We start from the raw sequence: 15,119 nt of genomic DNA, 5'->3' as shown, positions 1-15,119 counted from the left end.
TCCCAGCAACCTGAGCCCGGTACATACACAAGAGTCCTTGGGAACCCCGAAACTTGTGCAGCTTGGATACCAGGAGTAACATACAGGAGCTGCAGTGTTTTCAGAGAATGAGAAATCAGCAAACTGGAATATACTGACGGCAAATGAAACCCACATTTTGGAAATGATATTCACCCACTAGGAATGTTCCCAGCCTACAGACATGTGCACCTGTGCAATGGAGGTCTGCATCCTCCAAGACTAAAGACCTGTCCCATGTTAGGTTTCTCCTTGTCCCTTGTCCACGCTGCTTTTCCACAGCATGTGTTATGGACCTGGAATAAGTGAGGCTGACACCAGCAGCCTCTCCAATGTCATGGAGATCAGCAGGGAGACAGCCACCAAGCAAATAAAATGCAAACTATGAAATCTAGAAGTACCTTAAGTGAAATAAGATATTCTGCTATCCTCATCTTTGTCTATGTTTCATGTAAAGGAAGATTCTGGTCCCGGGAGAAGCCATGAGCCGGACACTGCACTGCTTTCTTCCATGGCTCAGGGGCCCAGGCATGAAGGCTGTCTTCCACTGCTCTCCCTGGTGCATCAGCGGGAGCTGGTTTGGAAGGGGAGGCGTAGGGACGCTGCACTCCAATATGAAATGTGGCAGCTTAGTGCATTGCACCATGAGACCCTCCCCAAGATTTTTTAAAGATTTATTTATTAATTACAAAGGCAAATTGAGATACACACACACACACACACACGGGGCGGGGAGTGGCAGTGTGAGGGTCGAGAGAATCTCACAGCTTACATCTGCTACATCTGCTATTACACTCTCTAAAAACCCCGGGAGCCGGGCTGTTGCACTAGGCTGAAGGCCAGAACCAAGAACTCCATCCTGGTCTCTCCTGTGGGCAGCAGAGACCCAAGGGTTCTGCCTATGTTCTGCTGCCTGTTCAGGAACATGAGCAGAAAGCTGGATTGCAACTGGAGCAGCCAAGACTTGCACTGCCTCCCACATGGGATGCAGGCGCCCCAAGCAGGGCTTTAACCCACTGCACCAAAATGCCCACCAAACAACGGATATTTTGAAGGAGATCCTTGATACTCTGTGCACTCAGGAACACCTGTCTGCCTCTTCAGAGTTGATCAGAGTGAGCCACAGGAGCACTGCTACAGGTCCACATTACCAGCAGTGGGTTTGTCAAATCCACTTTACTTTCTTGTCATAGATTAATTTAGCACATGCAGTTTATTTACCTGGATGGAGTTTTCACAACCCACATAGCACACATCCACGTCAGAAGATGCTAAACTGCAAAAAAAAAAAAAAAAAAAAAAAAAAAAATCCAAAGTCCAGAGGGGAGATTTTGAAATGGAAGAGAACGTTTGGTGATTGTCCAAACCTTGGGGGGAAACTGGGAGCACATTGACACACAGGATCATTGGAATTGAGGAAAATAAACAAGCACTTGGCTCTCCCAGTATTTATTGTCCTCGGAGTGACCAAGAGGACAAATCTGCTTTGCTTTTGTGCGGCAGCTTTCTTCGGCTGATGTGCTGAGGCACCACAGACTGTGGCTTTGATTGCGTTTAGATGTAAAGCTGAAAGCGCTGACTGTGGCAGGACCGCTGCCTTGCGAAGCCACCAGAGCATCGGGCGTTCCCATTATGTTGAAAATTGTGCTTGTGACATTTGGGCAACAATTCCACCCTAGATAGAAAGTGAGAAATTTTGCCTAATGTTTGCTACCAGGATTTGCAGTTCTAAGAAACATGCTGATGTCTTGGACAGCTCTGAAGCATTTCTCTTTGGTGGGTGCTCTCAAAGCTTGTACATCACCCCCCCCCATATTTCTGAAACATGAAATGAAACAGGAAAAAACAAAAAGCCTCAATGCTCACACAATTGCTTTTTCTGACACTGGTGTTGCCAAGGAAATATAGAAACAAAACTGAAATATATCTAGGTCTTTGTCAGAATTTTCTGAACCTCAAAAGAAACTTCTGTGTGCTAGAAAAGCAACTTACTACAGCTTGTACTGAAATTGATGTTTTGGTTTTAGTTGATGTATCAAAATTGTGCATAGTTATGAATACTGTGTGATATTTTTATGTAAATTTACTTTGTGTAATGTTCAAATCTCCTCAATCATTTATTTTTGTATGGTGAAAATATCATAATCCTTTCTTCTGGAGTGTTTTTCTTTTTTGAAAAAAGAAAATACAATGCTAGAACTTCTTGCCCATCTAACTACGACTTAGTATCCATCAGTCAACTTTTCTACATTCTCTTGGCCTCCTACTTCCCCTGGCTATGATAACCACCATTCTACTCTGCACTTCCACGTCGTCAGTTTGCTTGGAGTCCATACGTGAGTGAGATCATGCAGTCTTTGCCTTTCTGTGCTTGACTTATTTTGCATTCCATAATGAGCTCCATCTCCATCTGTGTCGTCGCAAGCAGCAGCAGAGCAGGTACAAAGAGAAGGGTCTCTTGTCTGCTGGGTCATTGCTGAGTTACTCAGAGCAGCCAGAGCTGGGCCAGGCCAAAACCGGCACCAGGAACTTAATCCAGATGTCCACAGGACCAGTAGAAGCCCAAGCACTTGGTTCATCATCTGCTGCTTGTCAGGTGCATTTTGACAGGAAGTTGGGCTGCAGTGTAGCCAGGATGCCAATCTGACGTGGGATGTTGGTGTTGCTACCGGCATGTTCAAGTCCCTACCTCCAACCACTTTAACTTGATGAAATTCCTTTTGTCTATTTTTGCTTTTGAGGTCTGATCTAAGAAATCTGTCCATTCCAAGATCCTTAAGCAATTCCTGTGTTTGATGCCTTGTGTTCAGGTCTTTGATATGTTTGGAGTTGACTTTTGTACACTGTAAGAGATGGAAGTCAAGATTCAGCTCCCTGGGTATGAATATTCGATTTTCCCAACACCATTTATAGAACACACTGTCCCTTCTCCAGTGCAAGTTCTGGACTTGTTGGTCAAAAATAAGTTGATTTATATATAGCACACAGATACGCAAAACTAAATCTTGTTTTCTTTTTCAGTCCAAGTCACTTTTGTACTTGGAGAATTTTACCCATCTATATTTAAGAGCTAAGTAAAGCCTCTTACTACCATTTTGATACTTGTTTTCTAGTTTTGTTTTAATTTCTTCTTTCTCCCTCTTTTCAAAATCTTCCATTACGACTAAATGATTTTTTTTGCTGTTTGTATATTTTGAGTCATTGCTTGTTTTTCTGGTGTGTTCATTATAAATTTGTGATTGTGCTCAGTGAAGCTTGCAAGTCTATTTTTTGATTATACAACTATTTTGAAATGCTAGAAACTTAATGTTGGTTGTAAAGATAAGAAATTGGACTTGGCGCCATAGCTTAGTAGCTAAGGTCCTAGCCTTGCATGTGCCAGGATCCCATTTGGGCAGCAGTTCGTATCCCGGTAGACCTGTTTCCCATCTACCTCCCTGCATGCATCCTGGGAAAGCAGTTGAGGACAGCCCAAGCCTTGGGATCCTACACCCACGTGGGAGACCCAGAGAAAGCTCTTGGCTCCTGGCTTCGAATCAGCTCAGCACTGGCCGTTGCAGCTACTTGGGGAGTAAATCAACAGATGGAGGATCTTTCTCTCTGTCTTTCCTCTTCTCTGTATATATAAATTTCCAATAAATATAAAAACAAATTAAAAAATAAAAATCCTATGTTAAAAAAAGTTATGAAATTTTAAGAGATATAAAACGCCTCAAGATCTCTATGTTCACATGCCATACTTCCCAGATTATGAATTTTTCATGTCCTATTTTACATCTTGCTATATTGCCTATTTCTGCAATACTAATATGCCTATTACTTTGTCAATCTTATACTAAAATATGACTGATTAATATACTGTGTTTACAATACTAGAGCATCTTGAGTTGATCTCTATAGATGCTGAAACCACTAGTTTTGACTCTTCTAGTAATTTCTGCTCACTAGTCAGTAACTTTTTTTTCCCTGTTTGGAACTCCCTTTAGTGTTTCTTTTAGGATAGATCTGGTGGTGATAAATTCTCTCAGCTTTACGTTTTTTTTTTAAATGATTTATTTATTTTTATTAGAAAGTCAACTATACAGAGAGGAGGAGAGACAGAGAGGAAGATCTTCCATCCACGGGTTCATTCCACAAGTGGCTGCAATGGCCAGAGCTGGGCTGATCCGAAGCCAGGAGCCTCTTCTGGGTCTCCCACGAGGGTGCAGGGTCCCAAAGCTTTGGGCCATCCTCGACTGCTTTCCCAGGCTTTTCCCAGGAGCTGTATGGGAAGTGGCACAGCAAAGATACAAACCAGTGTCCATATGGGATGCCAGCGCCATAGGTGGAGGATTAGCCCATTGATCCATGGCACCAGCCTCTGCAACTGTTTTAATAGATTCATGGGAGATACATTTGCCAGGGAGCATGAGCAATTCAGTGTAACAGCTGCTTGGGTACACAAAGGTGAAAAATCACACACATTGCAAGAAGAAATTTTAACAGAAGTGAATTGATGTGAGTGGTAGCAGCAGGGAAATTGGAAAAAATGCAAGGCTTGCCTCAAAAGGGAGTCTCCGTGAAGCAGCAGCAGCAGGCAGAAGCATTAAGGCGCTCCTCCGCAGGGGCAGGCTGCTTCGCCTCCTTCTCAAAGCACGCAGCAGGTTGGCCTTCCCCTGTGTCCTCGCGTCAGTTCCTGGGGACAAAGGAGGCGTTCCCCCAACACACACACTTGTCACAATGTCAAGGTCCTAATGGTTGGTGACCTTGTGAGTCTGCATGTTCCTTCTCTTTGTTAAAATGCGGGCTCTTGGATCCCTATGTCAAATCAAACAATGCTAGATACCACTTCCTAACAACCCCAATATATTTGAGATGTATTGAAGGGCTTAATGTGGAAAGCAAAATGAGAACATACAGAATGAAAGAAGAATGCTGGTGTGACCTTACAGAGAGAAATGTGTTTTAAACAAGTCGTTTCAAGAATAAAGGAAAATGTAAAGAATCTGTGTCAAAATCAAATTTCCATGCAGCTGAAGATACCAGAAAAAAAGGAAAAGGGGTGACCCTTTGGTACAGCAGCGAAGGTGCAGCCTGGGACACCTGCTCGGGTCACGTGTCAGCTGTGCTCCGGTTCCAGCAGGTGATGCTTGGGAGTTAGCACTCTGCCCCCTGGTGGAGGACCCCTGATGGAGCCCTGGCTATCGTGGACATCTGAAAGTCAAGCAGCAAGTGGAGCGGCACTGTGATTGTCTTCCTCCATCTCCCTGCCTTTCAAATAAATAAAAATAGAAACAAAATAAAAGTGAAGACAAACTAAAAATTAGGGAAAGATACAACATTTCCTGCAAAGAATTGATATCTAGAATATGTTTAAAATTATTTTCAAGCTTTTTATAAAGATTGTATTTATTTTTATTGCTAAGTCAGATATACAGAGAGGAGGAGAGACAGAGAGGAAGATCTTCCATCTGAAGATTCACTCCCCAACCGGCTGCAATGGCTGATGCTGAGCCAATCTGAATCCAGGAGCCAGGAGCTTCCTCCAGGTCTCCCACATGGGTGCAGGGTCCCAAGGCATTGGGCCATCCTCGACTGCTTTCCCAGGCCACAAGCAGGGAGCTGGCTGGGAAGTGGAGCTGCCGGGATACAAACTGGTACCCATATGGGATCCTGGCACCTGTAAGGTGAGGACTTTAGCTGCTAGGCTACTGTGCTGTGTGTTTTTTAAAAACATTTTTGTTGTTGTAGTTATTTTAAAGATTTGTTTGATTCTATTTGAAAGGTAGATTTATAGAGAAATAAGGAGAGCGAGAGAGATCTTCTATTTATTGGTTCATTCTCCAAATGAGCACAACTGCTGGAGGTGGACCGTCTGACAGCGGGAGTCAGGAGCTTCTTCTGGGTCTACCTCTTCTTTTTTAAGAGTTTATTTTTATTGGAAAGTCAGATTTATGGAGAGAAGGAGATGCAGAGAGAAAGATCTTCCCTCCACTGGTTCATTCCCCAAGTGGCCACAGTACCTCGAGCTGAGCCAATCCGAAGCCAGGAGCCAGGAGCCTTTTCCGGGTCTCCCACGCGGGTACAGGGTTGCAAGGCTTTGGGCCATCCTTGACTGCTTTCCCAGGCCATAGGCAGGGAGGTGACTTGGAAATGGAGCAGTGGAGGGTCAGGCTGGCCTGTGGAACGGCAGTGCCCAGGGGCAAATGGGCAGGCCTCTTGCCATCTCGGCAAACGTGTGTGTACCAGCAGGAGCAGGGTCAGGCTTGGCCCAGCTGCACTAGGCAGTGCACAAGCTGGTGGATGTGGCTGTCTGGTCAGCTCCTCCCCAGGCCTCGTCTCTCACGCGAGCTGACGGGGCTCTGCCGCACCTTAGCCGGGGCCATTTGGGGAGCGAGCCAGTGCATGGAAGAGCGTTCCCTCTTTTCCCCTCATCTCCTTTGCCTTCTCTCTTTCAAATAAATAAAATTAAAATCATTTTAAGATTATGAATAACTATACTGAGGTATGTTTAGAACATCCTCTTCCAGACTCTCGTGGCATGGTTTGCATTTAAAAATAAAACATTTTACAGCCGAGCACTCTTGTCCACACTAGGTCAGGGATCGGGAGCCCCACTGGGCAGCAGTGCTGCTCATTTGCCGACCAATCTACCCCTGCCTCTTGTCAGTTTGTGAAAATTGTGGGTATATTTACATTATCTGACACGCACACACACACACATCTGAATTAAAGTCTCAAGAAGTAATACTCGATCTAGTAAATGTGATATAAACTCTTTATTCCACTATATTTTTAATATTCTAGTTGGCAGCCTCTTCTTGATTTCATCTCCTAAATGTAGAATCCCAGCATATTCTGGCTCTTGTAATACCTGAAGTGTCCACAAGAGGACCCCACAGTTCCAACCAGGACACCTGAACACTTGGGGCAGGATGTTAGCAGGGGTTATATAAATCGGTGATGGTGTTGTGGGCATACTTTGTTTTTCTTTTTCTTAGAACAATTAGTCTCTCTCTTTTTTAAAAAAAATGTACACATTATTCAAAATTTTATGGATTTATGTGTAATGTGTATTAAAAAGAGGTAGCGATTTTAATTGCCTTCCCAGACCTTTCTGTTTCATTTAATTAAAAATAAGAATTATGAAAGGCAAGTCCTGCAACAGCCAGGGCGGGGCTACGCCGAAGCCAGGAGCCTGGCATGCAGTCAGGGAACGAAGCACGTAAGCCGTCACAGCTGTATTTGCAGGCATTAACTCCATGGATGACAACCACAGCTGTGAGTACGGTCGCCATCCCCGTCCAGTAAGCAAGAAGTCAGAGCACAGAGGTAAGTGACGCAGCTCCTAAGCTCTACTTCCAGTTCTGGCTTCCTGCAAATGTGTGCCCTAGGAGGGCACAGTTGATGGCTCCAGTGCTTGGGTCCCTACTAGCCAGCTGGAGGGTCCAAATGGAATTCTAGGCTCCAAACTTTGGCCTGGACCAGCCCTGGCTGTTGCATTTGTAAAATAAAACTTTACATTGACAATCCCCCTCACCTCTGCCACTCTGCCTTTCAAATGAAAATTCAAAAAAAAAAAATAAATAAAGCTGACAAAATAAAAAATGTACGTGAAGTACAGTTCAATATTTATCTCTATCATTGTAATAATGAAGGTTGGATAATATGTGCATTTTGACTCTAAGGGAAATTGCACTGCTGGTCTGACTTGCCAGCCGGTTCTGGGAGAACACAAAAGAAGCCTTCCAGAAGTGCCAGTGGGTGGAGTGACTTGGTTTAGGTGCATGGTCTGTGGACGGCTGGAGGGATGACCTAAAGCTCTGTGTGTCTCTTAGAATCCGGTGTCCCTGTTCTGGACGTAGGCCTCAAGCTATGCAGGTGATGGCTTTCCTACTGTGCAGTCTTACGTTTGGTTCCCCTAGCACCCTTTTCCTCTTGGAACAAGTGGTTCTTCCAGGGTTTGGAACCTTTTTAAGCTCTTGCAATGCCCTTAACAAAGGAAGAAGCAGTTCCCAAGAGAAATGCTGGTATCCGTGGGCCTGCTGTGACAGAGAGCCACACTGTCTCACAGTGCTGGAGGCCAGCACTGGTCTTAGATCAAAGCAGGGTGGGGTGTGCTCCTTCCAGTGCTTGGAGGGAGCGTCCACACTGCTGGTGGCTGCAAGCCCTTGCCTGTGTTCCCTGGCTGGTGACCACACTGCCCAGTCCTTACTCAGCCTCACAAGTCTGCCTTCCCCATGTGCCTCTCCATAGCTGCCTTCTCTTCCACGCACACCCTCATTGGATTTAGCACTCACTCCCGTCCAGGGCCTTGTTTCTAAAAAGGTTTGCTGTGCTACTTTGGGCTACTTTGACAAATCCTAGGGCCTGGCAGCTGAGCCAGCAAGGTTTTATTCCTCGTAGATCTGCAGACTGGACTCGAAGAAACTCCTGGCTCCTGGCTTCAGATCCGCCCACCTCTACCCCTTAAGGTCATTTTTAAAGTGAACCAGGGAGTGGGATCAATCTCTCTCTGTCTTTCAAATAAAAATAAATTAAATTTTAAAGCTATAAGATTAATAATTAGTTAAAACAACACACACAGGAAAATTCAGAAATTATTGTAGCTCTTCAGGAAATTAACTGCTCGTGGATCTGATCCTATTGAGATGATGGTTTAAATGAAAGTCTGTGTTGAATCTCTGTGCAAGTTTCACCCTTGGAGCTGACAGCAGCGTTCTGGCAGTGCGTGCTGGAACAGCGTGTCGGAGTGTCTGTTTCAGCAGCTGGGTGGAGTTAGTAATTAGAACATCTGCAAATGACCTTTAATCCATGGAAGCTCATCCCCGTGAACAGCAGCACAGAGTGAAAACCCAACAGCATCTCACTCGAAGTCCACAGCCACCACGTGAGGTGGGGGTCCCTTCTTCACTAACGGACAGAGAGCCTCCACTGCCACTGCTCGACAGCCTCTGTGGGAATCTTGGAAAACAAGTGGAAAGTACTTGTTTTCTTCTATCTTTTTAAATACTTATTTTTATCGGAAAGGCTGATTTACACAGAGAAGGAGAAGCAGAGGAGGATCTTCCATCCACTGGTTCACTTCCCATTGGCTGGAGCTGAGCCGATCCAAAGCCAGGAGCCAGGAACCTCTTGCAGGTCTCCCACGCAGGTGCAGAGTCCCAAGGAGTTGGGTCATTCTCCACTGCTTTCCCAGATCATAAACAGGGGACTGGCTAGGTAGGGGCGCCCAAATAGGATGTCAGTGCTGGCAGGCAGAGGATTAGCCAGTTGAGCCTTCACACCAGCCCTCAGGGACTTCACAGTCAGTTGCTGTTCTTCCACGTGGATCTGTTTCTGTCTCTCTTCTCTAGGTGCACTGTGAGTGAGGCTGTGAGAGTTACATGCAGGGCTGATACCATGCGAGGACTTCCTACCACAGAGGTCTCGTCTCCCACCCCGTGCCTGGGCAGTGCTTCTTCCCTCACCCCTGCCTCAGAGTGCACGTGCTCCCACCCTGGGCTGCCCTGGGCTCATAGGACGCCACTGTGGCCAATAAACGCGTAGTGTGCAAGGAAGATGAAGAATCAAGGGTCACCAATGCATCGCTGAGTTTTCCTGTCTCCTGAAGGCGTGGGACTTTGAACCACTGCAGTTACTGGGTCACTGGCTTTCTTCTACTTAGGCTGCTCTCAGTTCCTGACGCCCACAAAAGAGGGAAAACAAGCCTGTCCTACTCCACACTTCCCTTCTGATCCAGCATAGTGTGAGGGCTTCAGTCTCATAATGCTGCCCCACCCTCAGATTCAGTTCCAAGTAGTGGGTCTGGGGCTACCCACAATTCCATCTGACTTGGCTATAACCGGCTGGTCTGATCTATCCTTTGCCTGGTTGCTCCAGCACTCAGGGAAACACCAAGGCTCAATGGGTCTGTAAGAAGGCTGTTCTGAAGCCACAGGTGTGGGGAAGAGGCCCTCAGGGCATGCCTGTGGGGGGTGGAGGGCGCCGGGGTGGGGGGGCAGGAGCTTGTCTCTGCCTCTATCAGCACCCACTCTCACGCTCCCCAAACCCTGCCTTTTGGGGATTTCTGTGGAGGCTTCAGCCTGCACACATAGTTAATTATGAATCAATGAATGGGTATCTAGCCATTCTCCTTTCCCTGACAGTTTCAAGCCAGTTTCAAGGTCTTTCTCCCGACTAGCACTTTTTCCTGAGGCTACCTGGGGTCTTGCATGAGTCCCTTCTTTCAGAACAGGTGCTGCTGGCACGTAGGTGGTTCCAAAGGATTTACAAGCCCTATGTTGGCAACAGAGGGGAGACCAAATGCATGGTTTTTGTTATGTGCATGTTTGAAAAAGTAGAGCTATCTTATGACACAGTTATACTGTACAGACCGCACTTCTATCACTTTCCTTTTTAACATTAAATCCTGCATTTTTCCATCTTGCCATAGTTGTCCCTGTGTTCATTTCGGTAGATGCAGAGCGTACATAATTTATGAGTAATAACAATATGTTGAGTGTTTAAAACAATATTTAATTGGGCCCGGCGGCGTGGCCTAGCGGCTAAAGTCCTTGCCTTAAACGCCCCGGGATCCCATATCGGCACCGGTTCTAATCCCGGCAGCTCCACTTCCCACCCAGCTCCCTGCTTGTGGGCTGGGAAAGCAGTTGAGGACGGCCCAATGCATTGGGACCCTGCACCCGCGTGGGAGACCTGGAAGAGGTTCCTGGTTCCCGGCTTCGGATCAGTGCACACCGGCCGTTGCGGCTCACTTGGGGAGTGACTCATCGGACGGAAGATCTTCCTCTCTGTCTCTCCTCCTCTCTGTATATCTGGCTTTGTAATAAAAATAAATCTTAAAAAAATATTTAATTGAGTTTTCACAAAACCTTATAGAGGAAGTATTCTTTTGCTCATTTCACTCATATAAAGACTGAACTCACAGAAATCAAGCAACTTGCTCAAACGTATGCCTTTGGTGAGGATTAGCCAGGATTACACCGAGTCAAGCTTTGTTGACTCCAAGGTGTGCACTCTTGACCTGCCAGAGCTCAGAGCGGGAACCACACTCCCACTGAGCCGATGGTTCCTGACCTGGGCTGGACAGCAGAATCATCTACGGAACATTGCAGAATCCTGCTGCCTCACTGACATCTCATAGTTGGGTCCTTGCCCCCAGCCTGGAGAACTGGACTGAACCTCGTGGCAGACATCTGGGGAGAAAAACCCATAGACAGACGCAACTCTGGCTCTAAAATAAATAATTTAAAGAGCGGAAAAATAATGCTTATCCCTGAGTCTCATCTCCAGAGACTTGAAGATCATTGGGTGGTAGGCCGCAGGCTATTTGCCATGCCACAGTGCCAGCACTGTGTGAGGTGTTGTTTTGTTTTTAAAGATTTGTTTGAATGGCAGAGAGAGAGAGATTGATCTTCTATCCACTAGTTCACTCTCCAAATTATTGCAACCACTGGGAGTAGGCCAGGCACGAGCTGGCAGCTAGGAGCTTCATCCAGACTTCTATGTGGATGGCAGGGGTCCAAGTGTTTGGGCCAATCTCTGCTTTCCCAGGCACATTAGCAAGGAACTGGCTTGAAGTGGAGTAGTTGGAACCCAAATCAGCACCCATATGGGCTGTTGGTGTGGCAGGCATCTGCTGAACCCACTGGGCCACAGTGCTGGCCCTCATGTAAGTTCTTGTTCGTAAAAGCATGCTCCTTTGATGACGGTGGGATGCAGCGGCCTGTGAGATGCTGGACAGCATCTCTTCCGCTCTGACCGGAGGAAGGTGCATGGGTACGCGTCTGGGTTTTCTGAGGAGCTGCGGGAATTCCCACCTGATGGTTTGTCCCCTAGAAAGTGGTGGCTGAGTCACCTGCTAAGTTGGAGGAAGGAGGGCAGAAGTAGCAGACAACAGAAGCCAGAACTGCCCAGACAGCTCACCATGTCCACATGGTTTTAAGGGTGCAGTGGACAGGGCTGGCCTCAAGGTTACTCTGGTCAGGTCTTTAAGGATTCCCCCACTGCTTCCACCTGCCTATAGGTGTTGGGAAGGCAGAAATATTAGTATCCTAGAGGGCTTTCGGCACACATGTGATTAAATCAGTGAGGCGGGGGAACTGAAGATTCTATCAAAAGGGTAACTGTGGTGACAGAAGCCAGAACCTGAATTAAGAGAAGTGAGAATGGGGGAGCAGAAGTGCCGCAGGATGGGGTGTGGGCCACAAGGGAGTCAAGTAGAAGGAGCAGAGGGGGGCTTCCCAGATGCCCTGTGTGGACGGACTGCAGACACGGTAACACTCTGTTGACAGAGTCCACGCCGAACAGCAGGAAGGAGTGGTGGAGGCAGCCTGAAGAAGCAGAGCATTGAAGAATGGAGACCACAGGAGCATGACAAGCCCTGAAGCCCTGGTACCGGGGTGTCGGTTACGCGGCCTTGGCCCAGCGTGGCTACACAGAGGATTGTGAAATCGGGGCTAATGAGCCCATGCTCTTTTCCAATCATTGTGCCTTCTCACTTCTTCAAACATAATCACACGCCTTCACTTCTCCAGCTTCACGATCATGGCCTGTGCCTCCATCTCATGCCAGTCATAATCCCGAATGTTGAAACTCACAAAGAGGAATGGTTTACATTTAAAATCCTCAGAATTACACTCTCTAAAGATTAAAATCTGGAATATTAAAATCCTGAAAGCCCAAATCCCCAAATTGCAGTTCTCCCTGGGGCTGGAAAAGCTCTACAGGAGAGACAGGAGAGCAACTTTTGGGAAAGACCTGGCCACAGAATATGGCAGTGAAAACTTCAGTTTAAACATGTGTCCTTTGCATTCTGTCCAGCTGGTGAAATTCCAAATGCTAACGAACGAATGTTGCATTTGCCTAAAGAAGCCAGAAAATTTGTGGACTGACAGAAAAATGATTATGTGTACAGGATAAAAAGACACACAACAGAGTCACTATTTAATCCTCAGTGTTAAGAGTAATCTAGGGGCCAATGTCTGGTACAGTGGTATGGTGGGTTAAGCTGAGCTTGCCACTCTGCTCATCTTAGAGCCTGGCTTAGCTGTTCTGCTTCTGTCCAGCTGCCTGCTAATGTGACTGGGAAGGCAGTGGTCCAAGTTCCTGGGGCTCCACCACCCATGTGGGAGCCCTGGATAGACTTTGGGACTCATCTGAAGTGTGGTTTAGCCCTGGCCTCAATGACCACTGGGAAAATGAACGAACGGCTTTCTCTGTGTGTGTCCCTTTGCCACTCTATCTTTGAAATCAACACTTTTTAAAAAAATAAGAGAAATGTGATGTTTACACAAAGGCTTGCAGAATGGCTTGCAAATTGAAAGCAACATTCATTGTGTAGAGGATGGGAGGACGTGTTGAGGAATTCTGATGTCAGTGATGAGCAAGTGACAGGATTTCAAGGACAGAGGACTTTAATCAATGACATCGGTGTATTCTTGGACAGCCATGCTGCCCCACTCCACCAAACCAAGCAGTGCCAAACTTGGAAAGAGAGTTAATGACTGGGAAGGCCAGCACGTTCCTGTGGATGACCGTGAAGCAACTGTCCATAAGCTATAAGTAATACACTTCTCCACAGGTTGAATTTTTAAGGCTTGTTTCTTCTTTCTAAGTGTTTTCTCCCTTTGCATAGTTTCCAATATTAGAAGTATAAAGGGTGTAAAACCTTTTGAGTTCTAATTTGGTTTTTGCCAAGTTTAATTCCTTGACAACACATCATCACAGTGTTGCCTTTATATGCTAAACACTGTGTAAGAATGCAAATGTCAAAACTTCCTTAGTAAATGAAGACATCCTTTTTGAGCATCTGTGGAAATAACATTTCCTTCTTTTCTTTAAACATTTATTTATTTTTATTGGAAAGGCAGATTTACATAGAGGAGATACAGATAGGAAGATCTTACGTCTGCTGGTTCACTCCTCAAGTAGTTGCAATGGCCAGAGCTGAGCCAATGAGACAAAGCCAGGAACCAGAGCTTCTTCCAGGTCTCCCACGGTGCTATAGGTTCCCAAGGCTTTGGGCCATCCTCTACTGCTATCCCAGGCCACAAGCAGGGAGTTGGAAGGGGAGTGGAGTAGCCAGGACAGGAACCAGCACCCACATGGGATTCCGGAGGGTTTAGCCACTGAATTATTGTGCTGGGTCCAGTAACATTTCTTTTATTGGAAGAGTTTGATTCTTTGGGAAATTGCATATGTGATAGTGGCAGTTTGTTGCCCAAATGCCTCTAATAGCCAGGACTTGACTGGGTCAAAGCTTGGGTCCAGGAACCCAAGCTTTGGGTACTCTGAGTGAGAGGAGCCTCGGTACTTGGGCCGTCAATGCTCTCACTCAGTATCTGAATGAGCAGGGAACTGGACTCAAGTGCCAACACTAGATATGCCCAGATGGCATGCTCTCATTTTTTTTGTTGGTGGTGGTTTGTTTTGTTTCATATTTATTTATTTATTTGAAAGGCAGCGTTACAGATAGGAAGAGAGACATCCTCTGTCTGTTGCTGTACTCCCCAGTTGTCTGCAAGGGCCATGGCTGAGCTGTTCTGGCGCTTCTTCCTGGTCTCCCACATGGGCTCAGGGACCCAAGTACTTGGGCTATCCTCTGCTGGTTTTCCAGCTACATCAGCAGGGAACTGGACCGGAAGTGGAGCAGCCTGGACTTGAACCGGTGCCCGAATATGATGCCAGTGCCAGATGGAGGATTAGCTTCCTATGGCATGGTGCTGGCCCCATGCTCTTATGTTAACTGAGTGCCCATCCCCTCCCCCGCATCTGGACAGAAGATTTAGGCTTTTGTCACAGTGTTTCAGGATGACAGGTCACCTGAATCAACAACCATAATGACATGCGCTTATAATTATACTTTTTGACATTAGTATGGTTTGTTTGCCCATTACTGCTACACCTGTGTGACTGTTATATCTGTTTATACTTCCAAAAATATGAATGTTACACGCTGATTATATTAAGTGGCCTGTGTAGGGGTCTGTCCTGAATAAGCCCCCTGTAAAAAAAAAAAAAAGTACATAAGTTTAATTATGGCCCAGACTTGTGTTTTGGGACTGGCAGATTGGATTGCTGAAGTACCCTGTCCACTGTAAAATTCCAGTTTGCAGTAG

The sequence above is a fragment of the Ochotona princeps genome, chromosome 20 (genome assembly GCF_030435755.1).
Source record: "Ochotona princeps isolate mOchPri1 chromosome 20, mOchPri1.hap1, whole genome shotgun sequence".
Taxonomy (NCBI): Eukaryota; Metazoa; Chordata; class Mammalia; order Lagomorpha; family Ochotonidae; genus Ochotona; species Ochotona princeps.
The sequence above is the reverse complement of the archived record's forward strand: the minus strand, read 5'-3'. Positions refer to the sequence as shown.